Below are 16022 nucleotides of genomic sequence, written 5' to 3'. Positions count from 1 at the left end.
TGACATAGCCACGAGAAGCAGAGAGCCACTAGGCAGCAACCTTTGGAAATGAAAAAGGAAAACACCTCCCAGGGAGCTTCATGAAACAGGAAGCTAGGAGAAGAAGCTAGCAGATGACGCCATGTTCACCATGTGCCTTTCCAGATGAGAGAGAAATACTGACTGTGTTTGCCATGTGCCCTTCCACTTGGGAGAGAAACCCTGAACTTCACTGGCCTCCTTGAACCAAGGTATCTTTCCCTGGATACCTTTGATTGGACATTTCTATAGACTTGCTTTAATTGGGACATTTTCTCAGCCTTAGAACTGTAAACTAGCAACTTTTTAAATTCCCCTTTTAAAAAGCCATTCTGTTTCTGGTATATTGCATTCTGGCAGCTAGCAGACTAGAACAGAACCATATATAAAAAGCCATATTTATAGCTATATCTATAGTCTTTCTAGCACCCAATGGAAATTATAAACTCTGTTCAAGCATAAGGAACATTTATCAAATAATGACTAACTGTTATGCCATGAAAAAGCTTGATAACTTTTAAATTATCTCATGGTATACAGAGATTCACCAGTAAATTTATAACTTTAATGTATTTATAAAGCACATGTAAGATTGAATAACTAATTACTCAACTCAAAAACTAGAAAAATATCAAAGCTGGCTTTTTGAAAACATTAATAAGGAACAAAGATGAATAAACTATTTTAGGAGTAAAAAAGTAGACATAACAGCAAATGCACTAAAAATTTAAAATATTAAAAGTATAATATAAAATCAACTGTATGCCAATACATGTTAAAATTTAGATGAAAAGGACAATTTTGTTAAAAATTTTAAATTGTAAAAATTAACTCAAGAAGAAATTATAAGTCCAAATAAATCAATGATGGTGAAAAGAAGTGAATCAGTACTCAAAAAATTCCGACACTGAACATAAAAAGCACCTAGCCTAAAATCTGAAAATTTTAGCAAACTTCTAAAGAAAAAGATAGTCCCTGTGTTAAGAAAATTAATTTTATATAAATTATAATTTGACTCAACAATTGGAAAAGGAAAATAAAACACATAAAGTATCATTTATAAACATAGACACAAATCAAAACATTAGCAAATAAAATCCAACATAACATTTAAAAATGTTATGACCAATTAAGATTTGCCCCAGGCATGCAAAGGTAGTTAATAATCAGTGTATTTCAGAAGTTAACTGATAAAAAGTAGAAAATTATATGATCATCACAACAGAAGGCCAATACAGTCAATAAAATTCAAAATTTTTTTCAAAATATATCTTTTAGCAATTTAGGAATAAAAGGGAAGTAACTTATTGAGATTGTTAATACAATTAACTGCAACAGACTCAATAAAGTCAGGAATAAGACAGATACCCACTATCAAGTTCCATTAAACAATTATAACGATGTCCAAGCCAGTACCATAAGACAAGAAAAATAATTTAAGTTCAAAAATTAGAAATGAGCTAAAATTTTCATTAGTTGCAATAGAGACTACATGAAAAAGCAAGATAATTTACCACCAGACTATTAAGATAGGTGGAATTCAGCAAGGTCACAGCATGCAAAGAATCAGTAGGCGTAAGTCAATGCCATTGCTAGGCATCAGCATTAACTAAGATGCAATAGAAAAATATGTACCATAAAGCCATAAAACCAAATTGTGTCAGGGAAAATATCTAAAAGTGTTACATCCAAACTTTATGTAAAACACAAAATCTTACAATGGACTAAAAGAGGACTTAAATAAATGGAGAAATTCCATGATTATAAATGGGAAAGTTTAACACTGAAAGATGTCAAATATCCTCAAATTAATATATGGACTTAATACCATTCATATCAAATAAATTTCACAGAATTTAATGAGTTACCATTACAATGCGTCTGAAAGAGTAAGAGTTAAAAATTGTGCCAAGAAAATTTTGAAGAAGAATGGCATGTGGGAGGGTGTAAATGACTCTACCAACTAGATATCAAGATGCATAATTATTATAATTAAGAGGATGTAGTATTGGCATCAGAATAAATGGAAACTCCTGGAAAGACAGTGCAAACTATATAGAAAATGATGGTAATCATAATATTAAGTCACAGGTTGAAATTTCTGTAAGTAAAAGCTGAGATATTTAAGATGCAAGGAATCTTTTAGGATCAAGGCCTGTGAAGGTAAAGGGGCAGAGGGAGAAATCAAACTCCCATGCTGGTGAAACCGAACCCTGGCCAATCCAGCAGTGAGTTTTGGAGGGAGAATTGTCCATTAGAATGTCTTCTGTTGGATTGAAATTTTCTGCCTTTAAACCTTGGCTTGTGCTCAGTTACTAGATGTAGTATACCCTAGCAAAGGGCAGGTTCTTAAGCCCAGCATTGAGGCATACTCTGAAGGACACTGACAGTTGAAGGATGCTCAGAGCAAGTTATCCCACAAAGGGAGAGCTAGAAGATGCACCCATGTTTACAAAAGACAATTCCTTGCATCATGTGGATCCATTGCTCTGTATACAGACAGTTCAGCAATCACTAAATACTGGGACAGGCCCCTTTTTTTTAGTGAACAAATTTCATGAGGAAATGGTTAGATATATTTACCCCAATACACCAATAATTTTTCTTCTAGGCCCCTGATCACCCACCCAGCAAATTCACCACTGTTCACAAATCTTTCTAAATAAACTTCAGTCCACTTATCTTTCCAAGTATACCACCCAAAGATATGCCCAATGTACAAAGTTTCCTTTGCTGTTGTCTTTTAGGGCCACCTCTATCTGATTCAGCCTATAGCATAAATACTATTTATCTAAAATTGCACATATCTAATCTAACCAACTGTAAAACAGTTGTTAACCAACCTCAGACTTTTCCTCCTAACTAACTATACCAAAACCTGATTTAAATGATGATTTCTGGAAAGAGACTTCTGGGGACCTTGGGAATGAAGTGGTATTTTGCATGTAGGAGGAACTGGAATCAATGGGTGCCAAAGAATGGATTATGGTAAACAGCTGCTATGATTGTACTGAATGAGCCTCATTTCCTGATATTCATGTCTTTATATGTAATACCTTCCCATTGAGGAGCTAGGGGTGTGGCTATTGCCTGTCCTAATATCTGTGGCAGAAGAGATCACTTCTGAGATTAGGTTACAAAAAGCTGGTGGCAGGGTGGTACACTGATGGCTCAGTGGCAGAATTCTCACCTGCCATTCTAGAGATCCGGGTTTGATTCCCAGAGCCTTCCAATGCCCAAAAAAAGCTGGTGGCAGGGACCGACATTAGCAAAAATTGTGGTATAGTAGTTCTATTGAGAAAATATCTCAATTAAAATAAGTCTATAGAAATGTCCAATCTGAGGCATCAAGAGAAATATACCTTGGTTCAAGAAGGCCGATGATGTTCACAGTTTCTCTCTCAGATGGAAGGGCACATGGCGAACATGGTGGCATCTGTTGGCTTTCTCTCCAGGCCTCTTGCTTCATGAAGCTCCCCGGGAGGCATTTTCCTTCTTCATCTCCAAAAATTGCTGGTTGGTGGACTCTCTGCTTCATGGTTCTGTGGTGTCTCTGCTTTCTCAGAATCTCCTGTGATCTTCTTTCATAGGATTCCAGTAAGCTAATCAAGTCCCACCTAGAATGGGTAGAGACATTTCTCCATCAATCAAGCTGAATACTCGCATTTGATTGAGTCACATATCCATGGAGATAACTTAAAAAAGTTTCCAACCTATAGTCCTGAATAGGGATTAGAAGAAATGGTTGCTCCCACAAGATTGATCAAGATTAAAACATGACTTTCTAACTTTTCTAAAATTTTTCAAAAAAAATTTTTTTTCTAGGGTATCTAAATCCTTTCAAACCAGTACACAGGGGAACAGTTAATCAAGTAAGAATTGCTGAGTCTTGGTGTTGAAGACTTTTGATCCCTAAGCTTAACCGAACAAATACATCATGACAAAGAATACAGACTTTACAGTTTGAAATGCCGGGCGTGGATGAGACAGAGGCATCATGCTGGCTGTAGTGGTATAGCAAAGCTGTCTCCATGAGAATAGGGCACCTGATGTCCTGAAAAGAGTAAAGTGTTGCAAAGCTGCTTGAGTCTGGGGCGGAAGGAAGCCTTGGGAAGCCCATTACTTTTGACTCATGTGGCCACAAGGAAGCAGATGTTTCAGGTGGTGCTTCCTCCTTCCCCATTCTTTACATACATTTTTTACTTTCTTTATCTGGCAACCCCATAAAATAAACAGCGCTGAACCTCTCGGGTCTTTGAGTCTCCATCTGAGCTGAGAGCCCCACCTGGTTCCAGCTTTAACTATATTTTTGTCTCTTCGGTTTCTTTCTCAATTCCCCATGGCTCCCTTCAGTCCCGACACTGAGCCGTGCTGGTTGCAGCAGGTGGTACCCAAACAGGGACCTGAATACGGAGGAACTCTACACTGAGATGAGGGGACGCTCCCACGGTGCACACACAATTTGTAGCTAAGGGAAGGGGGAGCGCATAAAAGTATAGCCAGGTATAATACTCATGGTACATTCTGGTTCAAAGGAGTGGGAATTATATGTGAGTATGTTAAAGACTATTTAAGGTGAGGGAGGAGATGTTAGGAGAAGCCAGCTTAATACCTTTTTAGATTTTGTTCAAGAAACTTGTCCTTGCTTTCCCGAGGAAGGAACAGTCAATCTGGAGACCTGGGTCAAAGTGGGAAAATGGCTAAGAGACCACTACACAGCAGAGGGTCCAGATAAAATACCCATTATACCTTTTCTATGTGGTCATTAATTCAGGACTGTATTGACCCTGGCCCACATAGTGGCCGGCTCACAAAAACTGAGACAGCAGAGTCAAGTATTGCGGAAACTCTAAAGGAAACCATACAACAGTCTTAAATTATCCTCAAAGAGCTCTGCTCCCATAGAATCTATTGCACCCCCCATCTCCCCACCTCCCACCCCAGTTCTGAGAAATTGACCCTGCATAAACCATCAGATGGGAGTGACAAAATAAAATTACAGGAGGGAGCAAGAACAGAAATGTATAATTCTGACCCTGAGGAGGAGGAGGAGAACTATTTAAATTCAGCTTTGCAAGACATTCGAGTACTGCTTCTAGCAGGGCTCCTAGTAGTAGGGAAGTGAACTTTGAGTCTAAAACCCCTTCTTCTGTGTTACTTTTTCCCCTACCAAAAAAGCATTCTTGGGCTTCAAGCTGCAGGTGAAGGTACCACTGAGTTTTGGGTTTTCCCTGCCCTGGAGGTTTAGTGATAGAGGTCTTCAGGTATTAAAGGAAATTGGTAACCAGCTTGCTCGCCCTCGTGGAGCACAGGATTAATAATTTTTGGAATAGTTACTCTTGTCACATTATTAGTCAGCTTAACCACTTCTGCATTTGCTCTTTCTCAAAGTATACAAAATGCCCATTTTGTTAATAACCTAGCTCAAAACACTGCTGCCTTGCAAGAGCAAGAAAAATTAGATCTTAAATTAGAAGTCAAGCTTAATGCTTTAGAGGCTGCAGTCATAGACATTGGCAATGAGGGAGAAAGTTTAAAATTCAGACAAAAGTTGCTATGCCATGCTAATTATCAGTACATATGCGTGACATCAGTTCTGTATAATCAGTCATTATGGAACTGGCCTTAAGTTCAAAAGCATTTGCAGGGAGTTTGGAGCCACTGTAATATCAGTTTAAATTTCAAACAATTACATGAAGAAATTCTAAGCATGCAAAGAAGTCACAATGAAGTTGTTGATCCTGCTGTGGTGGCATGGGACATCTTGAGTGAATTACAAGGCTTTAATCCTCTAAATATTTTGAAATACTCAGCTTGGTATTTAATGGCTATAATCCTTTTGCTACTAATCTTGTTTCTTATAATTTCAGTCGAAATCCAGATCCTCCAAAACCAAATCTGAATCCTTCAACTGAACGTCTTCGAGCTGTATTTAAAAAATAAAAAAGGGGGAGATGTTGGACCCGGAGGAGACAGAGGTCACATGCTCACTGCAGAGATATAGCAAAGCTGTCTCTGTGGGAATAGGCACCTGATGTCCTGAAAAGACTAAAGTGTTGCAAAGCTGCTTGAGTCTGGGGGGTGGGGGGGTGGGAAGGAGGCCTTGGGAGAACGTGTAACTTTTGACTCATCCAGCCACAAGAAAGCAGATGGTTCAGCTGGTGCTTCCTCCTTCCCCATTCTTTAGTTACATTTTTGACTTTCTTTATCTCACAGCCCTATAAAATAAATAGTGCTGAACCTCTCAGGGTCTTTGAGTCTCCATCCAAGCTCAGAGTACCTGGTCCCAGCTTTAACTATATCTCTGTCTCTTGTGTTTCTTTCTCAATTCCCTGTCACCTCCCTTCAGTCCTAATACTAAGCTGTGCTGTTCACAGCATGAAATTAATGGACACAGTAGATACTAACTCAAAGCCACATGAAGAAATTAAAAAAAGAAAAACCAGTAAAGGTAACTACTTATGCACATATAAAAGTCAGTATAATATTTTTGTTTCATAACTCCTCTCTTTTCCTATATGATTTACAAGACAATTGCATAAAACAATAATTATAAATCTATGTTGTTGGTCACACAATGTATATATTTGTATATAATGATATATATAATTTGTGACAATAACAACATAAACCAAGCAGACCTATATAAGAGCAAAGTTTTGTATACAATTGAAACTAAGTGGATATTAATTCAAAACAGATAGTTATGAATTAAGATGCTAATTGCAGTCTGAAAGCAACCACTAAAAATATCTAAGAAATAGGCTAAAATATACAAGGAAATCAAAATTATACATGTGAAAATATCTCCTTAACATAGAAAAGGCAGTAATAGAAAAATTGAGAACCAAAAAAGATGTGACATATGGCATACAAATAACGAAATGACAGAAGTATGCTCTTCTTTATCAGTAACTGTGATTGATACAAAGATACAAACACTTGGAGCTTTGTATCCCCCAAAACACATATTCTTAAATTTAATCCACTCATATGGATGTAAACCCATTGTAACTAGGACTTTTTGATGAAGTTATGCCAGTTAAGTTGTGGCAGAGATGAATCAGGATGTATCATAATCCTATTATGAGGGTCCTTTAAAAGCAGAATGAAATTAAAAAACACAGGGAGGAAAACCACAGGAAGCAGCCAGAAGCTGGAAATCAACAAAACCCAGAATAGTAAAGAGAGGCCAGAAGAGGCTGCCATGTGCATTTCTATGTGAAGGAAACACCAAGGACCAAGGATCACAGGCATACAGCTCCAAGATGCTGTACAGTTTTCTGAAATAAAGCATAGCTTTGGTGCTTCTTTGATTTTGTTCTTCTCTTAGCCTCAAAACCATGAGCCAATAAATTCTCATTATATAAGCCAACCCATTGCATGGTATTTGTTTTGGCAACTAGGAAACTAAAACACTATGTTAAATGTAATTGGATAAAATTCCCAATTAAAAGGCAGAGATTAGCATAATGGATTTGTAAAACAATATGATCTAACCATGTGCTGTCTACAAGAGACTTATTTTAGATCTAAACACACAAACAATTTGAAAGTGAAAAAATAGAAAAAGATATTCCATGCAAACAATAATCAAAAGAGAGTTGAAGAGGCTATATTTGACCAAATAGCCTTTAAGAAATAATTAGTGCAAGAAACAAAAATGGCACTATATAATTTTAAGTGTCATTCAACCAAGAAAATATAACAATTCTATGCACCCATCAAAAGGATTACAAAATATATGAAGCAAAAAACTGACAGTCTTGCAGAGAGAAATACATAGTTCAAAAAAAATAGTTGTATTTCTGGGGCCATAGAGCAGGCAGGATGGCAGCACCCATGGAGGTGGCAGTTTGTATAGACTCCATGGGCCAGCTCTGGAGTTGTATCATGTGGGAGCTGCACTTGTGCGCCAACCTGCTCATGTACTACAGCAGCCAGACTGAATGGCCTAGGAGCTGCAGCAGAAGGACCAACTCCAGCAGAAGATCATTTGCCCTGGCCCTGTCACCTTTCTGACCACAGCACCCAACAGCCTGTATATGCTGGTGGGGGTTTCAGATTGCATATACCTGTAGGAGGCTTCCATGGGGAAACTTCTGGGCATCCTGAGCCACTACTACCAGGATGTCTTATGCCAGCAGTTCACAGGAAATAGCAACCACTTCCTCTCAGGGGGCAAAACTGCCTAGTGCTAGTGTGGGGACCCTGCAGTGTGCAACAGGAAGACCTCTCCAGGATCCCAACTCCCTGGTATATCTGCTCCCTGTCACAGACCTGCACTGTGGATTGGGGGGTGGAGGGAGTGGGGTGTTGGGGGACAGATGAGGGGTTGTGTGGCCCAGGAGGCCACTGCCTCGCTGCCCAGACAGTGAGCTCTGGGAGGTCTCCTTGGATGAGCTACTCCTCTCAGTACTGTTTGACATGGGCATCATGGCAGTGATCATGGACCTGGCTGAGTACCCATCTTCTGTGATGGCAGTGATGGCTCCATCATCCAGGTAGACCTCTGCATCTGGTCTGGGAGATAGAGAAGACCTTCCAGCCAAAGCAGGAGAATGGGAAGGTCTTTAGAGGGACAGAAACCAGGTGACCAGTCCATCTGTGTCCACTGAGAGCAGGAAGTACCTGCAGACCCTCATACTCAAAGGTCCTGTCAGCAATGCTGCCATCATGCTGGCTGCCCTGGCCATGCTCAGTTCTGACCTCAGGCCCAGGTTACTGCTGTCCCACCTCAACAAGCACTCGGCTGGGTGCTGAGCACAGGGAAGAGCAGCACTGTGGGGGCCTCACTCTGCAGCTGGGCCTACATCAACAGGGATTGGAGCCCAGCTACCTGGAATGCATGGAACAGCTGCACATAGTCCTATGCCATACCACGGAGAAGAATGTGTTGGGCAGCCAGGAGCAGCTGTGTATCCATATGACAGAACTGGAGGAGGAGACTCAACCTGCACAAGATTAACTGCAACCTCTTCGACTTCTCCACACATGTCATCACGCGGCTCCATGGGCCCAGGATGCTCACCTGCATGGGGTGATCATCTGGGGGTGCAGGGATGCCCCTTCTGGCCTCAGGCATTGGGATGAATTCATCACCAAGTGCTCCAGGCGTGCAGCCTCCTGGCCCATCTTGTGTCCTGGTGTCCTATGTTGTTTGACTTTGATGGCTAGGGCGTCATCTCACAGGGGTCTTTTGTGCCTTATTGGTTGTACTGATTCGAAAGGATATATGTCCCCTAGAAAAGCCATGTTTTAATCTAAATCCCTTTTCATAAAGGCAGGATAATCCCTATTCAATACTGCATATTTGAAACTAATCAGATCATCTCCCTAGAGATGTGATTTAATCAAGAGTGGTTGTTAAGCTGAATTAGGTGATGACATGTCTCCACCTATTTGGGTGGATCTTGATAAGTTTCTGGAGTCATAAAAGATTAAACATTTTGGAGAATGAGAGATTCAGAGAGAGCAGAGAATGCTGCAGCACCACGAAGCAGAGAGTCCATCAGCCAGTACTTTGGAGATGAAGAAGGAAAACACCTCCCAGGGAGCTTCATGAAACAGGAAACCAGGAGAAGAAGCTAGTAGATGATGCCATGTTCGCCATGTGCCCTTCCAGATCAGAGAGAACCCTGACCTTGTTCACCATGTGCCTTTCCAGATGAGGGAGGAACTCTGATTGTGTTCACCATGTGCCCTTCCACTTGAGAAAGAAACCATGAACTTCATCAGCCTTCTTGAACCAAGGTATCTTTCCCTGGATGCCTTAGATTGGACATTTCTATAGACTTGCTTTAATTGGGACATTTTCTCAGCCTTAGAACTGTAAACTATCAACTCATTAAATTCTCCTTTTTAAAAGTCATTCTGTTTCTGGTATATTGCATTCCAGCAGCTAGCAAACTAGAACAGATTTTGAAAAGCCATGTTTTAATCTAAATCCCATTTCATAAAGGCAGAATAATCCCTATTTAACACTGTATATTTCAAACTGTAATCATATCTTCCTGGAGATGTGATTTAATCAAGAGTGTTTGTTAAGCTGGATTAGGTGACAACATGTCTCCACCCATTTGGGTGGATCTTGATAAGTTCCTATAAAAGAGGAAACATTTTGGAGAATGAAGGAGATTCAGAGAGAGCAGAGAATGCTGTAGCACCATGAAGCAGAGTCCACCAGCCAGTGACCTTTGGAGATGAAGAAGGAAAATGCCTCCCTAGGAGCTTCATGAAACAGGAAGCCAGGAGAGAAAGCTAGCAGATGATGCCATGTTCGCCATATGTCTTTCCAGTTGAAAGAGATACCCTGACTGTTTGCCATGTGCCTTCTCACTTGAGAGAGAGAGACCCTGAACTTCATCGGCCTCCTTGAACCAAAATTTCTTTCTCTGGATGCCTTTGATGGGACATTTCTATAGACTTGCTTTAATTAGAACATTTTCTCAGCCTGAGAAATGTAAACTAGCAACTTATTAAATTCCCTTTTTAAAAAACCATTCTGTTTCTGATATATTGCATTATGGCAGCTAGCAAACTAGAACACTGGTGCTGCTCATTTTTAACAAAAGTGATTTACAAGCAAAAAAAAAAAAAAGTAGTTGGTGACTTTACTAACCCACTCTCATAATGGTAGATCTAGACAGAATCAATATGGAAACAGAAGCCTTAAACAACACTAAAACCAAAACCAACTAAACCTGGCAGTCATATAAAGAAGACTATCCTATAGCAGAATAATTCACATTTTTTCAAATGCACATGGAACATTGTCCGAAACAGTATGATGCTACTTGTGAATTTTTATAGATGTCTTTTATTAGGTACAAGAAGTTCCCTTCTATTTCTAGGTTTGTTTAGTGTTTTAATCACAATAAAGTGTCAGATTTTGTCAAACATCTTTTTGCACCTATTGATACGATCATGTGTTTTTTCTTTTATTCTATTAATGTAGTACATATCGTTGATTGTTGAACCATCCTTGCATTCCTAGTATAAATTCTACTTGGTCATGGTGTCTTATCCTTTTAATAACCTTCCAGATTCAGTTTCTTAGTATGTTGTTGAGATTTTTTGCATCTATATTCATAAATTCAATGCAATACCAGTTAAAATTCCAGCAACCTATGTTGGAGACTTGGAAAAGCTAGTTATAAATTCACTTAGAAGGGAAAGAGACCTTGAATAGTTAAAAATTCTTAAAAAGAAGAACCAAGTGGGGGGATTAACATTTCCAGATTTTAAAGTTTATTGTAAATAATTGTAAATTGTAAAGTCACAGTGGTTAAAAGCAACATGGTACTGGCACAAAGAAAGAAGTATTGACCAATGGAATCGAATTGAAAGTGTAGAAATAAACCATCAAATCTATGGTCAACTGATTTTTAACAAGATCCCCAAATCCATTGAACTGGAATAAAACAGTCTTTTCAATAAATGGGGCTGGTAGAACTGGATATCAATATCAAAAAGAATGAAAGAGGAACTTTACCTTCCACTCCATACAAAAATTAATTCAAAGTGGATCAAACTGCTAAATATAAGGACCAATACTAGAAGAAAATATAGGGAAACATCCTCAAGACCTAGAAATAGGAGGTAGCTTCCTAAACTTTACACCCAAAAGCACAAGCAACAAAATAAAAAGCAGATAAATGGGAACTTATCAAAATCAAATATTTTTGTGCCTCAAAGAACTTTGCCAAAAAAGTGAAGAGGCAGCCAAATGGGAGAAAATATTTGGAAATCATGTATCAGATAAAGACACTTTATGTGTATCCTGTACACATAAAGAAATCATACAACTCAATAACAAAAGAACAAGCAACCCAATTATAAAATAGGCTTAAGATGAGTAGACTTTTTTCCAAAGAGCAAATACAGATGGCTAAAAAGCACATAAAGAGATGTCAATTTCATTAGTTATAAAGAAAATGCACTACAAGACTACAATATGATAACACCTCACACCCCAAACAGGAAACTACAAATGTTGAAGAGGATGTGGAGAAATCGGAACATTATGTACTGCTAGTAAGAATGTATAATAGTGCAGTGGCTATGGAAGACAGTTTGGCAGTTCCTTAGAAAAATAATGTTTCCCTGTGGCCCAGCAATACCACTACTCTGTATGTACCCAGAAAAGCTGAAAGCAGTGACACAAATAGACATTTGCACACCGATGTTCATAGCGGCATTACTCACAATCACCAAAAGATGGAAACAACCCAAGTGCCCATCAACACACTAGTGGATTAACAAGATGTGGTATATACATATGATGGAATATTATGCTGTAGTGAGATGAAATGACATCCTGAAGCACATGACAACATGGATGATCCTTGAAGATATACAGCTGAGGGAAATAAGCCAGACACAAAAGGATAGATACTGTATGATTTCATTTTTATGACCTTGGTAATGGTAAACTCAGAGGCTTATTATACAGAATACAAAGGACCTACAGAAACATGAAAACTAGAGATGGTTAGCTAATGAGGTTGAACGTAAAAGTAAGGGAATGTATAGAAGTGATGGTATTTTATTAGTGGGTCTATTAGTACTATTGCCTTATTTAAGGTGAACACGAGTGAAAGGGGTTGTATAGAGCCATTCATTCTACCAATTAACACTGCAAATATAAGTAAGTTCTTGCATGAACTACTTCAAAGGTATGAATCTTGTATAATGAGTAAGTAATATCAGGGTGTGGGGGAAAACTACTATTGCATGCTATGGGCTATGTTTAACAGGAAGACAGCAACAGTACCATAGCAATACCAGGGGTACATAACTGGGTGGGGGGGAGCAGGAGTTAAGGGGAGGTTTGGATTTTCAGTTTGGTAAGAGTGTGTTTATCAGTTATTTTTCTCTTGGGAGCAATGAAAATTGTTTAAAATTGAGAGTGTTGACAATGATACAACTAAGTGAGGATACTGTGAGACAAGGATTGTTGACTTTGGACATTATACATGAGGCCCAATGGATAGAGGTGGTTGTAGGATACACTGATTGAGAAGTAGAATGGTGAACTATGCTGCATACATATGATTGAATGTTGTGCTGTTACAAAATGGAACAAAGCCAAGAGGCATGCGACAGTGTGAATGAACCTGAGGGACATTATGTGATGCAAAATAAGCCAGAAACAAAAGAGCAAATATTGTATGGTCGCATTTAGAACATACTTAAAAGAAAATTGGGGCCCAGGTTGTAAGCTATTATAGCTGCTACATTTAATCCAGAGCTGTAATTGTTATTTCTAGGTTTTGAGAAACTGTGCCATGTATGTATAACCTGGTATTTCCCTGGAACTTTGGGTACCTGTGTGACACTTAAGACCCAAAGTAAGAGTTCTGCATGTCTGCAAGACAGCACTGCCATGTGCGACAACTGTCAAAGAGACTGAAAAAGAGATCAGTGTTCAATCAGAGATAAGAACAAAACAGATCAGGTTAGGACTAAGGTAAATCAGAATACAGGGGGACATTGTCTGTATTTTAGAATTTCACCTACTCTATAAGACCAGAGGAAGAGAGGTTTATTTTGTCCAAAACCTAAATTTTCTGTAGCACATAATCTAACTCAACCTGTCTGGACAGATCATTTAAACAATCCAAACACATGGCGCCCCGAATGGGAATGTGTGCTTGTAATTCTGCATAGCTTAATGTAATGTCCAGATACATCCTAGAATATGTTGAGCAGACAGTTGAAAACTATTTGCAAAGTCTCTTAAGGGAGTAGAGAAATAATTTGGAGTTATTAAACTCTATCACGAGGGAACCCCCTGATACTGTCTCATTACAGACTCCCAAGTCAAAATGCCAAACCTGTGATCTTGAGACTTGCTCTTAAGAACTTATTTATACAGTGGAGAAGCTAAGCCCACCTATAGTTATGCCTAAAAGTCACTTCCAGAGGACTCTTGTGTTGCTCAGATAGTCTCTGTCTCTCTCTGTCTCTCTCTCTCTCTCTGTTAACCCAACTCTGCAAATAAAATCATTACCCTCCCTGCTGCGTGGGATGTGACATCCAGGGATTAAAGTCTCCCTGGCAACATGGGAGATGACTTCCAGGGATGAGTCAGGGACTAGCACCATGGGATTGACAATGCCTTCTTGATCAAAAGGGGGAAAATAATTATAACAAAACAAGGTATCAATCACAGCTATTGAACTGAGAGAGTTCAAATAGAGTTGAGAGGCTGGAGGCTACTCTTAATGCAAGTTTCAGCTAAATGTTGCTATTTACTATGGTTTGCCAAAGCCCAACCAAAACCATTCCTGCCAACCCTAAAGAACTCCTATCTGAGATTCTACAAAAGTTCCATGCACTGTGATTACTCTCCTAAAATTGTGGGACTGTAACCCATACCAAAATCTGAAATCTGTTCTATAGCTAATTGTTGCAGTGTGCTTTGAAATATATTGCTTTTTTTGCTTATATGTTATTTTTCACAATAAATAATAAAAAAACAAACAAAAAGACTGGGACCAGAGACAGCCAACTAAGCTATATTCAAATCCCGACCAAAAGAAAATGTGAGATAACAAATGTTTGCTGTATTGAGCTGTTAAGTTTGGGGATACTTTATTTTATGTGCAGCAATAGATAACTAATATACTCAATATAGTCATACGCATGAGCTGAGGGTAGGATGCTTGTGTAACAGTGATAGGAGGCATGAATATTATGCAGCTTACATGTACTCTCTGGTCCTGCTTGCATCAATCTTACAGTTATTCCACTTATGAAGGGCCACCACTGGGCACATGAGAGTGGGTCTGATAGGTTCCAGCTCACATGGATAGTGAGTTCCAGTCACATGGTTACTTTGTGTCCCGTGGTCAGGTGTACCTTTTCTACCTAGTACCAATAGCATGACAGTGGTTGTTTTTCAAAAGTCATATAATTCTTTACCACAAATGGCATAGACATGTTCAAGAAAGTGAGGCACCTGTGTTGCAATTCTGTCTTTGGAATGTATAAATTCCATAAGCATCTTTCCCACTACTACTATCTCAACAACATAAAGTCTTCTGGAGCATTTGGTCCAAGTAGTAGAAACTCTTGGTCCTCAATACCAATCTGCTACAGAAGTATTTTCTGTTCTGGGTCCCACCCAAAGATAGTAGCCAATATATGGGCCAGAGCAATAACTCTGGGTGTGAAATAAACTGCCTCCAGAACTCAAAAATCTCCACCAAATATTTTACTTCTATTTTGTATTAAAAGGTACAAGTTGCAATAATTTATATCTTACTTTGGAGTGGATGTCGCAGCAACCAAAATTATTTATTGGTGGACCATTACTGCAGACTCACAAGTTCAGAAGAGCCTGGGACAAAGAATTGGGGAGGAGGCACTCCAACCCCAGAGTCCATTTCTAGTGCAAGGGTCTTGGAGTTTTATCTAACAGACCTGCCTTGGTGGGGCAGTTTGCTGTATTTGAAGTTTAACCACTGGGACAAGTAACTCCCTAGTTCGGTTCTCAGGCTTTTCTTCTCTCCAATTTGAAGAGATGAAGGCTTCTTTGTATGCACCCCAACAGGCCCTCTGACTTGTGCCACCTATTGCTGCTCCTCAGCTATTCCTCATCTATCTCAGAGTATCCACAGTTCTTAGCAGCAGCCATCTCATCCCACTATTCTTAAAACTACTGTTTTCTTCCAATGCCTTAAACACTTGATATGTTACGTAGTAATCTAGTCTGTTCTAGCAGTTTCAACAATCGGACCTCCAGCTCGTGCCAAAGGCTGTCTGTGCTCCATCCAACACATCTGATGGGTGCCCATGATCAGCTGGGTGGTAAATGAGCCAGCCCAAGTCCCCTCAAATCATCTGCTTTCTCAGATCACTCCAAACAGTAACTGTCACTGGATAGGTTCAAAAGCAGGCAGCAAGACAGAGACTGGGATGCAAAATGTTTTTTAGAAAGCAACACCTATTAAACAAAGAGAGAAGGTGGGATTGGCAGAGGGAAAAGCCACTGAGAA

General features: G+C 39.3%; 1 pseudogene; it reads left to right on the top strand.

The window, feature by feature from the left end:
• Positions 1-7845: 7845 nt before the first annotated feature.
• Positions 7846-9062, top strand: LOC143675769 (WD repeat-containing protein 18 pseudogene; annotated as a pseudogene).
• The last annotated feature ends 6960 nt before the right edge of the window (positions 9063-16022 follow it).

This window comes from Tamandua tetradactyla, chromosome 3 (assembly GCF_023851605.1).
Source record: "Tamandua tetradactyla isolate mTamTet1 chromosome 3, mTamTet1.pri, whole genome shotgun sequence".
NCBI classification, from domain to species: domain Eukaryota; kingdom Metazoa; phylum Chordata; class Mammalia; order Pilosa; family Myrmecophagidae; genus Tamandua; species Tamandua tetradactyla.
Note: the sequence above shows the minus strand (reverse complement) of the source record. Positions and strands in the feature narration are given on the sequence as shown.